Here is a 17,354-nt window from a genome sequence, read left to right on the forward strand (position 1 = left end):
TCCCAAGGGGGTAATTTAAAATTGCAATAACACAGTTGTTTACAAAGTAGCGGTTAACTTTAATACATATTTTACAACTAGCTGCTATCTGAAACTTCGTTTGTGTTGAAAAAAAGAAAAAAACTACTTTTTTTTCTGCCTGAATCCACCGAAAGGGAAAGCGACCGCTGCCCATAAACATCCGCAATTGCAAATGCGTTGCCTACCCTTAACTGACGGTAGAGGAAACGCACATAAAGATGACATTTTCCCTTTTTATGCGTCTCCTCACCGTCAAATCCACTTTTCCTTCCCATCGTTTCAAAAAAAGGAAGGGAAAGGGAAAGGGACTAAATTTAGGCCTCCGGCACTACACTCATCTGTCGAAACGCGGAATTGCTTCCACTTCACGCCTGTTTTCTGTGTGGTCGTGGTATTACACCGGGCGAGGCGTCCCATTCATGCGAAGATGTTAAAGCGGGCTCTACCACTGTTAAACTACTTATTAAAAGCTACGTCAAATTCGATTCAGCTGTTTCGAAGATTACCGGGACTACAGGGACAGACAGACAAAAGGTAAAGAAATTGTCTTTAACTTTTGTCACTCTGTGTGTGTTTTTATTATTATTCATACTAATATTGTAAATGCGAAGTATAGATGGATGGATGTTTGTTAGAGTTTGTAGTCTAAACGACAGAACGGATCTCGATGAAAAGCATAGATGTAGAGGATAGTCTGTAAGAACACATAGGCTGTTCACTTTTTTTTATTCCTCGCGTAAGGAGTGGCGTGCGAAAGCTAGTAATAAAATAAATAACATGTACGAAATGTTTTCAACACGAATAACTAAAGTTAAGCTTGATTTTCGCTCCTCGAATTGAATTTGGTTTGAGCTAGTTTCTGTCGACATCGTTTAGTCGCAGTTAATGGAGTTGTTGCAGTTTGGGTGACGTCATTTCCCCTCTACGTTCAACGCTAAACCCGGAGGCATTGGCGCCGCAAAGTGCACAGAGTAACGACGGTCGTACGCTCTGCTAAGTTTTAATTAGATCCCTCTGATGTACTATGGCAAGTGATGAAACTTTATGTTGTAGAATGATAATTGTTTCTGTTGTAAAATATATAGCCTAAAGCATGACATATGTTTAGGGCTTTTTATTAAAAAAAGGACTATTCAAAAATATGCTGCGATTGCTGATATCTCTGGCAACAAAGAAGTGTGTGTTTACGCTTTATTATAATAGTATAAAGTATAGATTTAATGTAAAGTAAACCAAATTGATATAAGAGAATATAAAATAATTTCCAATAAAACAGAGATTACGTTCAAGTTAAGTATTATATAAACAGAGTTCCCGTCTGTAAAGTAATACAAATATTATTTTATACTCTGAACAAATGTCTAAAATGTCAGATTTTGTTCGCATTTTCTTAGAAAGATTGAGCTTACGCCGAGCGCAGACATTTTCTTATTTTTATTTTGCTTGCTTCTGGCATAATGGCTTTACTACGTAGCGGTGTATTTCAATTTGTTATATTCAAAATTTCTCAGAAACATTTAAATAAAAATTGATTTTCATAGAAAACTTGGATAAAGCCCGATACATACGATCTGACAGTGTTAACTGAAGACGAACTGATCAGTTAAAACGTCTGTGGAGGGCTTTAGGATATATTTTTTTTAATAAACAAATGACAACCTTAAGAATATCTGACGACACAAAATTTCAAATACAGCTACTGTATCTCTTGCAATTATTATTCTCTTTTAAAAATATAATTTAAATGTAAACTTCAAAAGATATTTTAATTTGCAGCACATTCATAGTAGAGTATTACAAAAGTTCTCGTATAATATGTACTGAGGTAAAGCCTTTATTTTCCCTTTCCCAAGTACAATTCTACTCGTTGAAACGTCAGGTGCTCTTTGCTTTTACTTTGTTTGTGTCAAGCATTTGTTACTGTGGTATTCCACATTTTTACGCTGAGAACGCTTTGTTAAGTCTCCGATTATACAATAAAAGTATTTTCTAACAGTAATATATGCGAATAATATTTATTTTAACTCCCTGTTAGCCTTGATTGTAAAATAAGGAAGGGGTCAACTCTCCACCTCTCTTGGTTCTATGCTTCTCGGTTCAAAGAGTAAAGATCGAACGTTGAATTAGTGCATCAAGGATGCTCTTTGCCCCGTAGATTTTATTACAAAACTAGCTGTTCCCGTGCGATTTCATCCGCATGAAATTATGAAAATTTTATTTTATTGTTTACATGTGTCTAATTATGAATTGCAAATGTCAAAATGACGTGACGATGATAAACCATGGCAACCTTGCTTCCTTCATGTTGGCAGCAACTTATGGTCTCTTTCCCACATTAGGGTTCTTATCAAAAATATTTACCCTCTAAGTTTAATGGCGTAAAAATATGTAGCATAAAGCGTGACGTAAATGTAGAGCTTTTTATTAAAAAAAATAATTAAACAAAAATATGCTGTATTTACAACAAAGAAGTGTGTGTTTACGCTTTATTATAATAGTATAGATTAATCGAATATTTTAATTTCAAGTTGCTATAATTGTCAGCATTTATATACCTAGGAATTCTTACTTTTATAACAAACCTAGTTTTATATCTTAACGTATTTTGTTTAAATTTTAACAGAAAAACGTTTTCAATAACAAAAATTAATTTATACTCCATTCGTATACATCGAATATATTTTTAATTAATAACGAACAGAACGGAGCATTCAATTTAGTATATAAAATTCAAAATAAAATCCACGCGATGTTTTTGTTGAATTAAAATTTAAGCCAACAATCTCATCTCACTAATTGGATGTTGTTAAATCTCTGATTGTTAAAATATAAAATGCTAAACTACCTTCCACAATGGACATTATTTGAAAGCAATGCAATTCATACTTTGAATATGAAAAACATTTGATTGTGAACTATTAAACTTAGGTTTAAACAAAGATTTGATGCTGGGTTTCCATTTATTGTATCATTATTGATCTTAGTGTTAGGTGGACCTAAGTTTCAACGAAGTAAAAGTCAAGTTACGATCGGTTATTGATACACGACTTGTTCCTTCTTTTACACTCACTGCTATCTAATTAGTTGTAGAAAGAGGTAGTATCATCATCATCATCAACAGCCTTCACCTGCCCAATGCCTTCCACAGAATACGGTCCTCTGCCTCCCGCATCCAACGACTTCCCACCGTGCGCACTAAGTCGTCGGTCCACCTGGGTGGAGGACGCCCTACACTCCTGGTTTTTTTGCGGCCTCCATTTGAGGACTTTCCTCCAGCACCTGGTGTCGCTGGCCCAACAAATGTGCCGAAAAGAGGTGGTACGTCTCGTTGCAATGAACAAGGCATCTTTTCTAAATAGAAACACAGCGGATATCCACTACTGTACATACATAACTACAAACATAGATATTTGTATTGTTTTTTTCTAAAATATATTGCATTTTCTAGGTAAAATGTACCACAATTGCTAATATTCAACAAGTTTAGAAGAACACGACAGTTAAAGTTAACTACCCGTTATCACATAACTTCGCATTACCTTAGACTTAAGCTTAGTTAACCTCCGTAGTTCGTTAAGATGAAACTTAACTGCATAAGTTGTAAGTTTTACGTAATTATTGTCTGTTTATGTATTCAATATTTGTTTTAATTGCAATAGTTATTTTGTAGAGTTATCTTTTACATATATTTTTCGACTTTTTTTATTTAATTAGCTATTCCCTTTGTAACATGACACAAATGCATCAGTTTTTTTTTAATTACATTATCCCAATTTATTGAGGAAATGGTAAAACTTATTTTTATAAAGAACATGCAATTTACAAAGTTATAAGATGCAAATTGTATATAACTCCGAGTGGACCGTGGCTTCAGTGCAAATATTTTTCGCGTAGTCATAAAAATGTTACGTGACTTGTATCCACGATGGTATAAGCTTCCTGTTTTAGAACGGTACAGCCTTGCTGAATCTTTTGTTATGTAACCTTATCTTGTTAAAACTCTAGTTTATTCTATCTGTTATCGAACTACTAATAATATAAAGAGGAATGATTTGTATTTTTGTATGTATTGAAATAACTCATAAGTACATGGGTCAATTTCAAAAATTCTTTCACCGTTAAAAAGCTACGTAATGTTTGTTTTTTAACATATGTCAAATATTATGTGTCCATACTTCCGTTATAATATTGTTTTCCCTTTTATTATCATCTAAATAATAAAGACAACAATGTATTTACAGGTGTTGGAATGGAAACTCAAAGGAATAACAACACTGAGTGGCTCATAATAAGAACCAATTTCGATTACGACTTTACCTTTGTTATTTGAAATCGAAACAAAGAGGCTGCGGGAAGCATAACTTTCTGGAATATAATTCCTTTTGGCAGTAAAACTTTACGATACAAAACAAACTTTATGACTCATACTTAGAGAATATTTGAGGTTTTCTATGTTTCTACTTAAATATACGAAAAATGTTCTTAGACACTCTTGAAGAAAGCTGACTGAGAGCTACGCACACCTGAAACTAAATCGCACAACTCTTTAGTCTCCCTTTGATTCCTATAAGCTTACTAGCTGTTCTGGTGCGGCTTCATCCGCATGAAATAATGAAAATTGCTTTATTGATTACATTTGTCAAATTATCAATAGCAAATGTCAAAATAACATGACATTACAAATCTTGGCAATCTTGCTTCCTTGATGTTGGCAGCAACTTATGGTCTCTTTCCCACATTAGGGTTTTTATGCAAAATATAAAAGTAAATCGAATTCCAATAAATTATTTAAAGGGAACGTTTTCTTCAATTCTTTCATAAAACTGTTCAATAAAAATAACAAATCGTTCAAATAAAATATTGAACCGATAAAGGCCAAAGGGAAAGTTTAGTAATATGAAAATATCAATTTGTTATTCATAAAAGGGCCTATGAAATATGATTTACGTATCGTTTGAATGTAGAGCTATTGGTGATTCGATTTTATAGACTTGCCATTGGAATTTCCCTAGAGCTTAGTTCCTTTTACAGATTCTCTTGGGTTACCTATTATAATTGAATTTATATTTGTAAAACGAGAAAATGGAAAATGTTAATACTTTATTACATTCTGTGTTCTGTGTGAGAAGGGCAAAAACATATGCAGTAAGAGACAATTTTACTTCAACTAAGTTGTGGAGTAGACAGTGATTAGAAACGCCTAGTATTTATATACTAAATGGTTAAGGTTAAGCCAAGCTTACGACCACCGGAATTCACCAAAATAGCGAAGCGACCGCTGCTCACAATCATTTGAAGCGTTACCTACTTTTCAACATAAGAGAGGCGCCCAGGAAGAAGATATATCCCCAAACTATCTCTTTATTAATTTTTGTTTTTACACTGTTTACTATTCCCCGGTCACGACTACCTTTAATGTAACGTTTTTATATAATAAGAGAGGGCAAACGAGCGGCGAGAACACCGGTCAACGACGCCCATGGACATCCGCAACACCAGAGGAACTACAGATGCGTTGCCGGCCTTTAAGGAAATGATAGGCTCGCTTCTTGAAGGACCCTAAGTCGTATTGGTTTGGAAATACCGCCGAGGACAGACCGTTCCACAACGCGGCTGTGTGGGGCAGAAAGTTCCGCGAACACCGCACGGTTGTGGAATGCCAGCCATTGAGATGGTGAGGATGGTACCTGACGGTCTGTCGTGTCGTCAATGATGAAACTCGGAATCGTTCCAAACAACTCCTCGGAACATTCCCCGTGGTAAATGCGGTAAAAAATGCAGAGGGGACTAACGTCTCTTCGCGTATGTACTTAACTGTCAAGCTAATCAAGTTAGGTACTATAAGTAATAAGTTAGCGACACTGAATTACACAGACCGTAACAAGAATATTACGTCTAATAAAATGTAACAAGGTTAATAAACGCAAAGTGCTCTCAGCGCCGCCCCGCGGGGACAGGAGGAACCTGGTCGCATTAAAAGATCGAGTGAAAAGTTCACCGTACCTTGTTATACGTTATTTCTATGTATTAATTTGTTAAATGCCTTATTCGTTTTAGAGCACGCCTTTGACTAAACTAAATACAACTGTTTAGTCGCGCTTTGATTCTTAGAGCTTATATCGAGGTGCGCAAACTCGATTTTTATTTGTGCAAATAAACAGTTGAATTTGCCGCGAAACAATCGACAATCGCACAACAGTTATGCGATTGTTTACTCAAAGGTGTGCGCCCGCTCTTAGTGTATAAAATAATTTAATTATTAGTAAACTTATAAGAAACAAGTATTAATAACAAATCATATAGATTCTTAGATAAATTTATTTATGAAAAGTCGTCCAATAAAGACGACATCTTCATTATATAATTTGTTAAAGGAAAATGGCTACTATCCGTTGATATAGGTAAATTGTATTAAACTAGCTTAAGCCTGAAAATATTCAGTAACGTTAGTCGTTACTCGCCTCAATTATCGTGACTAGAATAACTAATTCAAAGGATTTTGTCAGAAAAGTTTACTTGATATCAGTGTTACGTAGTCACGTCCCATACTAATTTAATTAAGGCTTTAGTTTGCTAAAAGTCATATTACATTCATGTTTTATATCGTGACTAGCTTCCACCCGCGATTCCGTCCGCGTGGAATTAAAGAAACAAAAGTATTTAGCCTATGTGTTCTTGCAGACTATGTTATACATCTATGCCAAATTTTATGCAGTTCCGTTCAGCAATTTAGGCTACAAACTCTAACATACGTCTATCTAAACTTTCGTATTTATAATATTAGTAAGAAGTAAGATTGAATAAAGCATATTATTTTTTAATAATTATTTGGATAATATTTAAGAGTAGATAGTAGAGGAAGACGGAATAAAATGTAGATTATTTAAAAAGTATGCGATCTAAAAGGCAATGTATTAAGTTATAACAACTGATAGAAATGTATGGATGATTTTATACTGTGAAAATAATTTAAACAAAATCTCGAACTACATTATAACTTAATTGTAACAAAATAACTAACATTAAGTTAACATCTGTCAAAGATAAAAGACGTTAGTATTTGAAAATCCTTTTGATCCTTGAATTGTGCTGTTTACACATATGTATGTCAGTCCTTCTGTCAGTTTGTTACACCCTCGTCATATAACCATGAGATAAAGGATGGATAAAGGATATATTAATATGAATGTAAAAACCATACGTCACAAGTTCCGAAACTGATTAAAATGTAATACATTTTAGTACTGACAATAAAAGTTTTTGTAATCTCTACATGTAACAAAATTGGACTGTCTGTTTGTAACATCAAAAGGAAAATTCCAGATTTCGAGATGATGTATTTGCGTTGCTGATAACGAGCATTGCATTTAATTTTTTTTTGTCTGTCTGTCTGTCCGCAAGCTGCGTTTGTTCCGGGTAATCTCCGAAACGGCTGGATCGATTTTGATCGGACTTCCAGTGGAGGGTAGCTGACATGGACGGACATATAGGTTACTTTTTCGTCTTAATATTGTGTGGACGATGTCACGGGCAACAGCTAGTTTAATTTAAATGTAAAAAATATACGTGACAAGTTCCAAAACTGATTAAAAAGTAATACATTTTAGTACTGACAATAAAAGTTTTTGCAATAAAAGTATGAAAGCGATGATGGATGGCTGTTGAATAAAACTGTTAGGAATTCATTGTTGAGACAAAACTCCATAAATTGCCAATAGCTTAAAACTTTGGTGGAAAATGTGATAGCATATTGGTGTGGTGTAAAGTCTAAATGCTGTTTAAAATATGAAAACTAGTTAACTTAGTAAATAATAATCAATAAATAAACTACTAACACTGGTAGAAAATACATAAAATAGAATTGTGTGGCGCCTGTGGCAACACCACGCTTCTTAGCGACACGTACTCAACGACCGACATCAAAAAAAGAAGCAAAAAATGACGGCCGTACGTCGTTAAACCCAAAGCGTCTTAGTAAGTACTAACGAATAAGTATTCGTCCCCTTTTACGAATTTAATCCAAAGTTCGTCCAAAGCAATATTATCAACAACACATGCAAATATAAAATATAACCAACCTTTTCCCGCCTTTACATATGAGTAATGTAAACAAAACAAGCAAAGCGTGACCCAGTATAGTCCCCTGGGGGACACCTGTGTGAAACATTTATACTGGGTTATGTTTCTTGCGGATGTTTGCATAAAAATGTATTATCTAGGTTATTTTTTATAATAATAACATGATTTATATTAAAATTAGTAACTACAAGCTGTTGCGACTTCGTCACCGTGAAATTAAATAAAATATAGCCTATGTTACTTACTGATACGTAGATTTTTAATGGTGAAAGAATTTTAAATTCGGCCCAGAAGTTTTTGAGTTATTTTAAAACATACAAAAATACAAATATTTCCTCTTTATGATATTAGTAAAGATTAGGAAATTAAAAACAGATTTAAATTGGAATAAAATAAGAAATTCGATAAACATTTTATTCCTTGTTATATTTCATTCATAAATAACTTCTACTTTTTATTAAATATTAGCTTTCGTCCGCGACTCCGTTCGCGTGGAATTAAAAAAAAAGAGTAGCCTATGAGTTCTTCCAGACCATCCTCTACATCTATACCATTTTTCATCGAAATCTAAACTTTCGCATTTATAATATTAGTATGATTGAACTAAAATAACGAACTATATTTTTACAACTGAATTTGATCGTGAAATTAGATTTGGAACGTGCTATTTGTCGATACGCAAACGTTTCAGCAAAGAAAATATTTTATCAGCAAAAACATAAGTGTAATATTGGAAGTAGATATATCAATATTCTAGTCGATTCGACAAATTTACAGACCACTTGGGAAATTCTCTGATGTAAAAAGGTACGAATGAAAATATGAAACGTGCATTGATTTGATGTTATATTATTGTGAGTGAATAAAATATCATTTGACGTATTGAAAAGTCGTTGATTTTAACTTTTTTTACCTTATATAAAAGTGATAACCCTTTTTTCTTTAGTATGTGGACAACATATATTTTAGAATAATTCTTTTTAAGAAAAAAACCTCCTAGACTTACGATACGTCTTATCCTATGTATTTTCACGCTATTAAACTTTAGCGGTGAATAAAATGGATAAATCACCCTTCGAGAAAAGGACAAAAATACAAGCCACCAAAGTAACAAGGTTGCCATGGTTACATAAATTCTTAGCCAATCGTCCATAAGGGCCTTTATTGTCATTAAGAGCTTTACGAAATGTAAACAATAAAATATCATCGGATGAACAGCTAGCCTTTTATCTTTTTTCTAGCTAATAATCAAATTCACAAACAACTACAAACGAATAGAATACTTCAAATCGGAATATTTTTAATGAATATATAAATATATGTTAGTATTGAATTTGCATAATAACTAGTACTCGTATGTATTAATTTATTTATTTTATAATATATCTAATTTAAATCACATTATAATGTACTAGTTATCGCCCGCGATTCCGGCCGCGTGGAATATAAAAAAACAAAGTGAGTAGCCTATGTGTTCTTCCAGACTATCGTCTACGTCTATACCAAATTTTATCGAAGACCATTCAGCCGTTTAGGCTACAAACTCTAACAAACATCCATCCATCTAAACTTTCGCATTTATAATATTAGTAAGATTAATTACATAATCCCAGTATCTTTAAGATTAAGAAAATCAAATATTCGTATTCTTTACTCCCAAGATAATATCTCCGTAGATTTCATTATATTTTTAATTTACTTTTAGTAGACACGAAGTTTATTAAGAAATCATGTTAATGGCAGGTGAGATGAAACTTCTAAGAAGATAATTTTTAATAGTTACTTAAAAAGTAAAACTTTAATCAGAAATGAACAAAAAAATCTTAGCTAGATAACTTTACAATTTTCTCCGAGCCTAAAAACATTTTGGTCTATTACAGTTAATTTTTTATTTTATGTAAGGTTTCTGTTTCTGTGTAATACAAAACACATTTATTGATTTTAAATAAGTTAATTTTTTGAAAATTAAACGCGATTATCAAGTAAGAAATTTAGGTTACCTAAGTATCTTTCTATAGCTTTTTCACTTGTATACTTAGTTCTTCATTGTAAGAAAACTGTAGTTACTTCTTACTAATATTATAAATGCGAAAGTTTAGATGGATGGGTGTTTGTTAGAGTTTGTAGCCTAAATGATTGAACGGATCTCGACCAAATATCACATAGATGTAGAAGATTACTAGATTATTATTATTATTATCACATATCTTTATTCTCTTATTTTTATATGTAATACATTTACAAAATAAAACATATTATATAAAAAATAGAAGTCCACCGGCTGCGGAATCCGATGACTCAAGCAACCAGTGGTCAGGGCTGCAGAGACAGGAACCTCCTCACTAGTCGTGCGGTTTCTAAAATAACCGCCTTTATTATTATTATTATTAAGATAGTCTGGAGCAGCGATTCTCAACCAATGTGACTCGGCACTTTTGTATGCCGCCAAATTTCAAAAGTGTGCCGCCAAATTTTGCATATCTTACTAATATTATAAATGCGAAAGTTTAGATGGTTGGATGGATGGATGAATGGATGGAGGGATGTTTGTTAGAGTTTGTAGCCTAAATTGCTGAACGGATCTCTATGAAATTTGGCATATATGTAGAGGATAGTCTGGAATAACACATAAACTACTCACTTTTGTTTTTTTCCACGCGAACGGAGTCGTGGGCGAAAGCTAGTTTTTGTCATAAACTATTTATGCAGTGTGTTGTAGTAAGTAAATACATTTTATCTTTTTCTTTGTGTGCCGCCAAATTTTAAGATCCTTAAATATGTGCCGCAACAAAAAAAGGTTGAGAATCAATGGTTTAGAGGAAGAAATAGGTTACTTACTTTTTTTAATGGCATGTGGTGACGATGCTATTTGTGTTATAAATAAGCCGTATGTTTAGTAAATAATTAATTTAATATAAAGAGGTTGTATCACAAAGGAATTACGCGCAAACTAATTCACTTACGATCCCAACTTGCTCAAAACTAATTACCAAGTGAGACCTAAACTAAGTTGATTGAATTTCAAAGACGAACCCCTTAGTTTATAATTAATGATTAGTTAAATGTAATTCAGTTGTATTGGCCAATTTTATAACATTATTAAAAGAAAACGAACATTGTATGACAAAGTATAGTTAAACAAGGATACATAACTTAGGCGTATAGGATGTACCATTTATGGTACTTTTTTAATACGGGGACGCTTGCTAGATTTCAGAGTTACCAGTAAGCAAAAAACTCCCAGTTTCTTTAGAAATTCTCCTATATTGTAAACAGATATTTTATTCGACTTTTATATCACAAAAAATATTTATAACGAGCACTAACATTTTCTTACTTTTATATTTTACTTAATTTTCTAAATAGCAAAATACGTGTTGCATTTTATTTGACCAATTATATAAACGGCGTAAATTACAAGCGTTTATAAACTACAATTATTTACTTATTATTATTTCTAAATTAATGTTAAATAAGTTAAAGTCCTTGTAAGTTATTGTTATTGTTAAGATATGTGTGAAGTCAACCAACCCGCAGTGGGCCAGCGTGGTTGTTTAGGGTAGGCTCCGAGCCCCTTGGTCGGGACATATAGTGAGCTGGTGATGATGATGATGATGATGATGATGATGATGATGATGATGATGATGATGATGATGATGATGAAGTTAAAATGTACTTTTTTGTTTGCTCTGAGTTAATAATTTCTAATTTTGAAATTTCCCTTTATACTTAATTCAAATTAAAGTACTTAAGCTTTAAACGTAATAAATTCACGGATTATTTTACGTCTCGAAAAGCAAATTTCAAACAACCGGATTTGCGTGTCTGAAGATATAATGATTTTATGTGCTAGCTTATCGAATGAAAGAGACATAAATTTTAACTTAAGTTAGCACGCGTTTACTGTAAAATATTTATTATGTCAACCATTTTATATTAATGTTTAATTTGTTTTTTTCAACAAACAGGTTGAAATTTAATTGTTAACGGTTCACATGTTTAAAAATCCGACTCGAAGAACCATATAAAAATTATGTAATTGTAATGATGGGCGTCCTTTGTCTAAAAATATATCGCTGTCTCATTTTTTTAAGACAATGGAACGGGATAGAAGTATGATACAGTTTCAACCCACGATAAAGTGTATCAAATTTTAGCACAGCCTAAGAAAATATTAAAGGGGTCAACACAAAGTGAAGAAAATATTATTCTTACCTGTTTAGGCGTCAAAAGGGTCCGCAAAGGTTCAGGGATTACCATAAAGAGGTCGACCTGCCATTGAATTGCTCAAAACTCTTCAACCGCTAACAAATTCCTATTAAACTTTGTATCAAATTGCTGGGTCATTTCATTGTATGGCTTCTTTTATTGCTTTAATTTTTTATAGTATCGTTTTCTTTCATAACACTTACTCAAGTACATTTTGTAATACATATACAATTTATAATTTAATACGAAGGATTAAATTAAATGTTGGATCTAGTTATACTAAAATTTTAAAGTTCTGTATTTTTCTATTTTTGTATGTTATCGATAAACTCAAAAACTACTGAATCGATTTCAAAAATTCTTTCATCAACACAAAGCTACATTATCACCGAGTGATATAGGCTAAAATTTTCACTTGATTTTTGTTTCATTCCGCCTTTTTTTTTATAATAAAAGGGGGCAAACGAGCGGCGTGAACACCAAGGTGGTCAACGACGCCCATGGACATCCGCAACACCTGAGGAACTACAGATGCGTTGCCGGCCTTTGAGGAAATGATAGGCTCGCTTGAAGGACCCTAAGTCGTATTGGTTTGTAAATACCGCCCAGGATAGACCGTTCCACAACGCGGCTGTGCGGGACAGAAAGTTCCGTAGACGGAGTCTCGAACAAATGCTAGCTAAATTCTTGATACCTTTGAAGGAATTGTAAAATTGTTTTAAGTCTACTTTGGAAAACATTTTCCCAAACTAACTGAATTATTTAAAAAGGAAACGAACAATTAATCTAGATTCAAAACCATCTTCTTTTGTTCCCTCAATATTTATGAACATTATTACAAAAGTTCCATAGAGTTATATAAAATTTCCTTTTGTTCAAGTTAAAATGTTTTTCTTCCTAGAACAAAACGCCTACAGTTCTTAGTTTTTATCTTTGGGTAAGAATTTATTTTTTCAGAGCACTGGATAGGGATTAAGAAAGGTATTTTTAAAAGGTTCGCCATCCTTAAGGGAGTGTTTGGGAAGCAAGATGAATTGCAAAATTAAGAATCTCTACCTGAATTCATTCACTTGAACTTTTGAGATGAAGTGTCTTATATTTCAGAGACAAAAAGCTCTCTTTTTAACGTTTTCAATCTCTTAAATTTTCCACGACTTATTTTAATAATTTTATTAAGGTTGTTTGTGTGTTGTTGACCTTAGATATTTCTATCATACTAATATTATAAATGCGAAAGATTGGATGGATGGATGATTAATACTATGCAATAAAACGGATCTTGATGTAATTTGGCAAAGATGTAAAAAATGAGATTTTGATTTTTTTTTATAAATTATTTGCGGACTGAGTCGAGGGTGTTAGTTAGTATGTTTAAAAAATACAACCCTATTATTACTCTTTAGTATATAGAATAATTTATGCCATTATAAATAGCTCTCTATGTACATCCGTTTCATATTGCTAAGTACTCGTACATACCTAAGCGGTACGTGGCAATCAACTATTCCCGTCTGTTGTCGAGAGTTCCCGTCACTACAAGCCTCATGACGCTCGTCAACACTCAATGCAAATGTAACGAGCACTCACTCGCAAAATTGACTCGAAATTGCCTGAAAATTGCTCTAGGAATTTTTGCTTTTCGTTTAAAAAGATATTTTATAGTTATGTATTCGATTTTTATACTAAAATGTGATTCTTTTAGTCTCCTATCTAAATGTTATTTGTTAGAGCGTGCGCACAATTTTGTCTATTTTATCGCAAAACTGTTTAGTTTCGCTTTGATTTCTATGAGCTTATATGGTGGTGTACACTACTCGATGTTTAGTTGTGCAACTAAACAGTTGAATTGGCTGCGAAACAATCGACAATCGCACTGTTGAGCGATAGTTTAGTCAAAGTTGGCTCATTTTGCTTTATTGATTAATAATTGATGTTCTAAAATGCCTTAAAATTAATGTAAAATGTTGATTTTTTTTTATAATATAAGGTGGTAAACGAGCAAGCGGCCACCTGAATCCACCGAAATGGAAAGCGACCGCTGCCCAAAGACATCCGCAATTGCAGATGCGTTGCCTACCGTAATTGACGGAGGAGGAGACGCACATAAAGAGGACTTTTCCCCTTCCTATTCTCTCTCCTTCACCGTGAAATCCACTTTTCCCTACCATCCTTTCCTCTTAAGAAAAGGGTGGAAAGGAAAAGGGACTAAAATTAGGCCTCCGGCACCACACTCATCAGACGAAACGCGGAATTGCTTCCACTTCACGCCTGTTTTATGTGTGGTCGTGGTATTGCTGGGGGCGAGCCGGTCCATTCATGCTAAGATGTTAATGCGGGCTCTACCACTGTTGTAACTGTCAACTAATTCCAGCAGTCGCTTTCCATTTCGCTGGATTGAGGTGGCCGTTTGCTCGTTTGCCATTTTATATTATAAAAAAAAGTTTGACAATTGACAGTAATTGTTAAAATTTACTGCAAATAAATGAATGAGAGTAAAACATTTATATCAGTTTTATGTTTTAATGAAACATTTAGTTAGGTTCCAATTAGTAAATTAATTAGTGTTTTTAGTTGCGTTGTTAAAAGCTTAGAGATGGTTTAACGAGCGCGGCTCGAGGACATTATTATAATAGCGATATAATTATAATAATAATCCGTTTATAGCGATATAAACGTATTAATAACTAATTATTATCCATATACGTGCGTGGTATAGTTAATAAAACTGATGTTAAGGTATGTTGTAAAGATAATTAGTAAATTAACGAAAATGATTACGAAATATACACAAGACTTGTAATCTATACTAAAATTATAGAGAGGAAAAAATCGTATTTTTGTATGTATTTGATTCAAGCAAAAACTACTGTGACAATTTAAAAAACTATTTTACCATTAGAAAAGTAATTTATCTGTGAGTAGTTTTAACAGTGGTAGTGCCCGCTTTAACATCTTAGCACGAATGGGCCGGCACGCCCGGTGTAATACGACGACCACACAGAAGACAGGCGTGAAATGGAAGCAATTCCGTGTTTCGTCTGATGAGTGTGGTGCCGGAGGCCTTATTTAAGTCCCTTTCTCTTTACCGCCCTTTTCTTATAAGGAGAGGATGGGAAGGGGAAGTGGATTTGACGGTGGAGGAGATGCATAGAAAGGGGGAATATCCACTTTTTGTGTGTCTCCTCCTCCGTCGGATAAGGGTAAGCAACGCATCTGCAATTGCGGATGTCTATGGGCAGCGGTCGCTTTGCCATTATGGCGGGTTTAGGTGGCCGCTTGCTCGTTTGCTACCTTATGTTATAAAAAAAAGAGTTACATAGGCTATATTTTGTATTAGTTACTTTTTTAATTTCATGGTAAAGTCACGAACAACAGATAGTATCTTACTAATGTTATAATTGAGAAAGTTGAGATGGATGGATATTTGTGGCCTAAAGTGCTGAATGGATCTCAAAGAAATTTGCCATATATTTAGAGGATAGTCTGCAAGAACACATAAGCTAGTTACTTTTCTTCTTTCAGTTCCATGTGGACGGACTCCTGGGCGAAAGCTAGTTTATACTAAATACTTTGAAATTTACTAATTTGAGTATTTCAAAATGTTGTTAATCAGTGTATCCGTCAGTTAACACTATCGAAAACATATATTAAAACATGTTGGGATTTCCCTCTTTTCCAAACATCTTTTTTTAAATTAACAATAACAAAAATATATTTATGCGCAGGTGTTTCTACAATGAAAATCCACGGTTAAATTTTTACGCGTTAACACCGCTGCCAGTGTTAAGAGTGGATAATAAAATGTTACTTTAACACTCCATTTATTCTTTCTTTCTGTTTTATTGCTTTGTTTTGTTGCGAAAATGTACTGAAGAATGTGGGTTAGCTAACCTGAAACTTCTGTTATTTTTAAAGATAAAAAATAATTAAATAATGCTTTTTTAATTGACTGACTCTTCGACACGACTAGTATTTTAGATTTAATTTCAAAAAGTTAATCTGTACAAGTTAAAGTTGAGTAAAACTTAATGAAATATGCTAAGAGTTGTTTAATGTTTCTAATTTAAATTCATAACTTTTATTTAAAAGCTCGTATTTACAAGTTTGTATTAAATCTTCTTCGCAAACTTAGTAAAAGCGTCACTTTAAAAGCAACGTTGAAAGGTCACATTTATAAATACCATTTAAATTATAAAGTACTAGAAACTTATGCTTCGTTTATTTAGTTTATGAATGTTGATTTAATATTTTTTAAAATGAACTTCCTTGGTGTAAATGTCAGAGGTACCCTTTCAATCCACGGACAAATTACTTTAACCCGTTCAAAACTTTTTATTTGAATAATTACGTAAGTTTTGTATGCAGCTTAAGGTCAATACTTCACACTTCACTTCGTGACATTGACAGCTGTCAGCTAGGGACGTGACGTTTATGCCGATAATCTAGAGTTGCGCCAACTCTACAGCACGGTACTAATTTTCTTCCTAACAGTAATAATCGTCTCTGAGAGATCTATTTACTGACCAACACTTTTTATTTTTGCAAGCCACATAAATCAATATCAACTCATGATTTTGAAAAATAAAGCTATTTTAGTCAGCAGTAAATCTAGTAGGTTCTATGAACGGATATTTAAATGTCGTCCACATTTAAATGAAGTTTGTGAAAGTTCAAAGTGTAACAGAATGTGGGTGTAGTGGTAAGCCATGTCGACGCCCACGCTAATTGCAATTTATGACGTTGGGTTTAGCTATTACGTAGTATATTTTAATGCAAAATATAACTTACATTTTGTTGATATTGGTACTGTATAGTTTTGATTTATGTTAGTTAGCTACGTAAAAATACGTAAAATAGAATACATATTGACAGTCATAAAGCATAACTACATACAAAACTATTTCATCAAAAGCAAAAACAAATGAAGGATAGTTAATGATTTGGTAGCGACATCTATAGTATTTTTGAAAGTGTCAAAATTAAAACTCCGTCCGCGGTGAATTAAAAAAAAACAACAGTATGTGGCCTCTACATCTATGCCAATT

Source organism: Papilio polytes, unplaced genomic scaffold (assembly GCF_000836215.1).
Source record: "Papilio polytes unplaced genomic scaffold, Ppol_1.0 DF820678.1, whole genome shotgun sequence".
NCBI classification, from domain to species: domain Eukaryota; kingdom Metazoa; phylum Arthropoda; class Insecta; order Lepidoptera; family Papilionidae; genus Papilio; species Papilio polytes.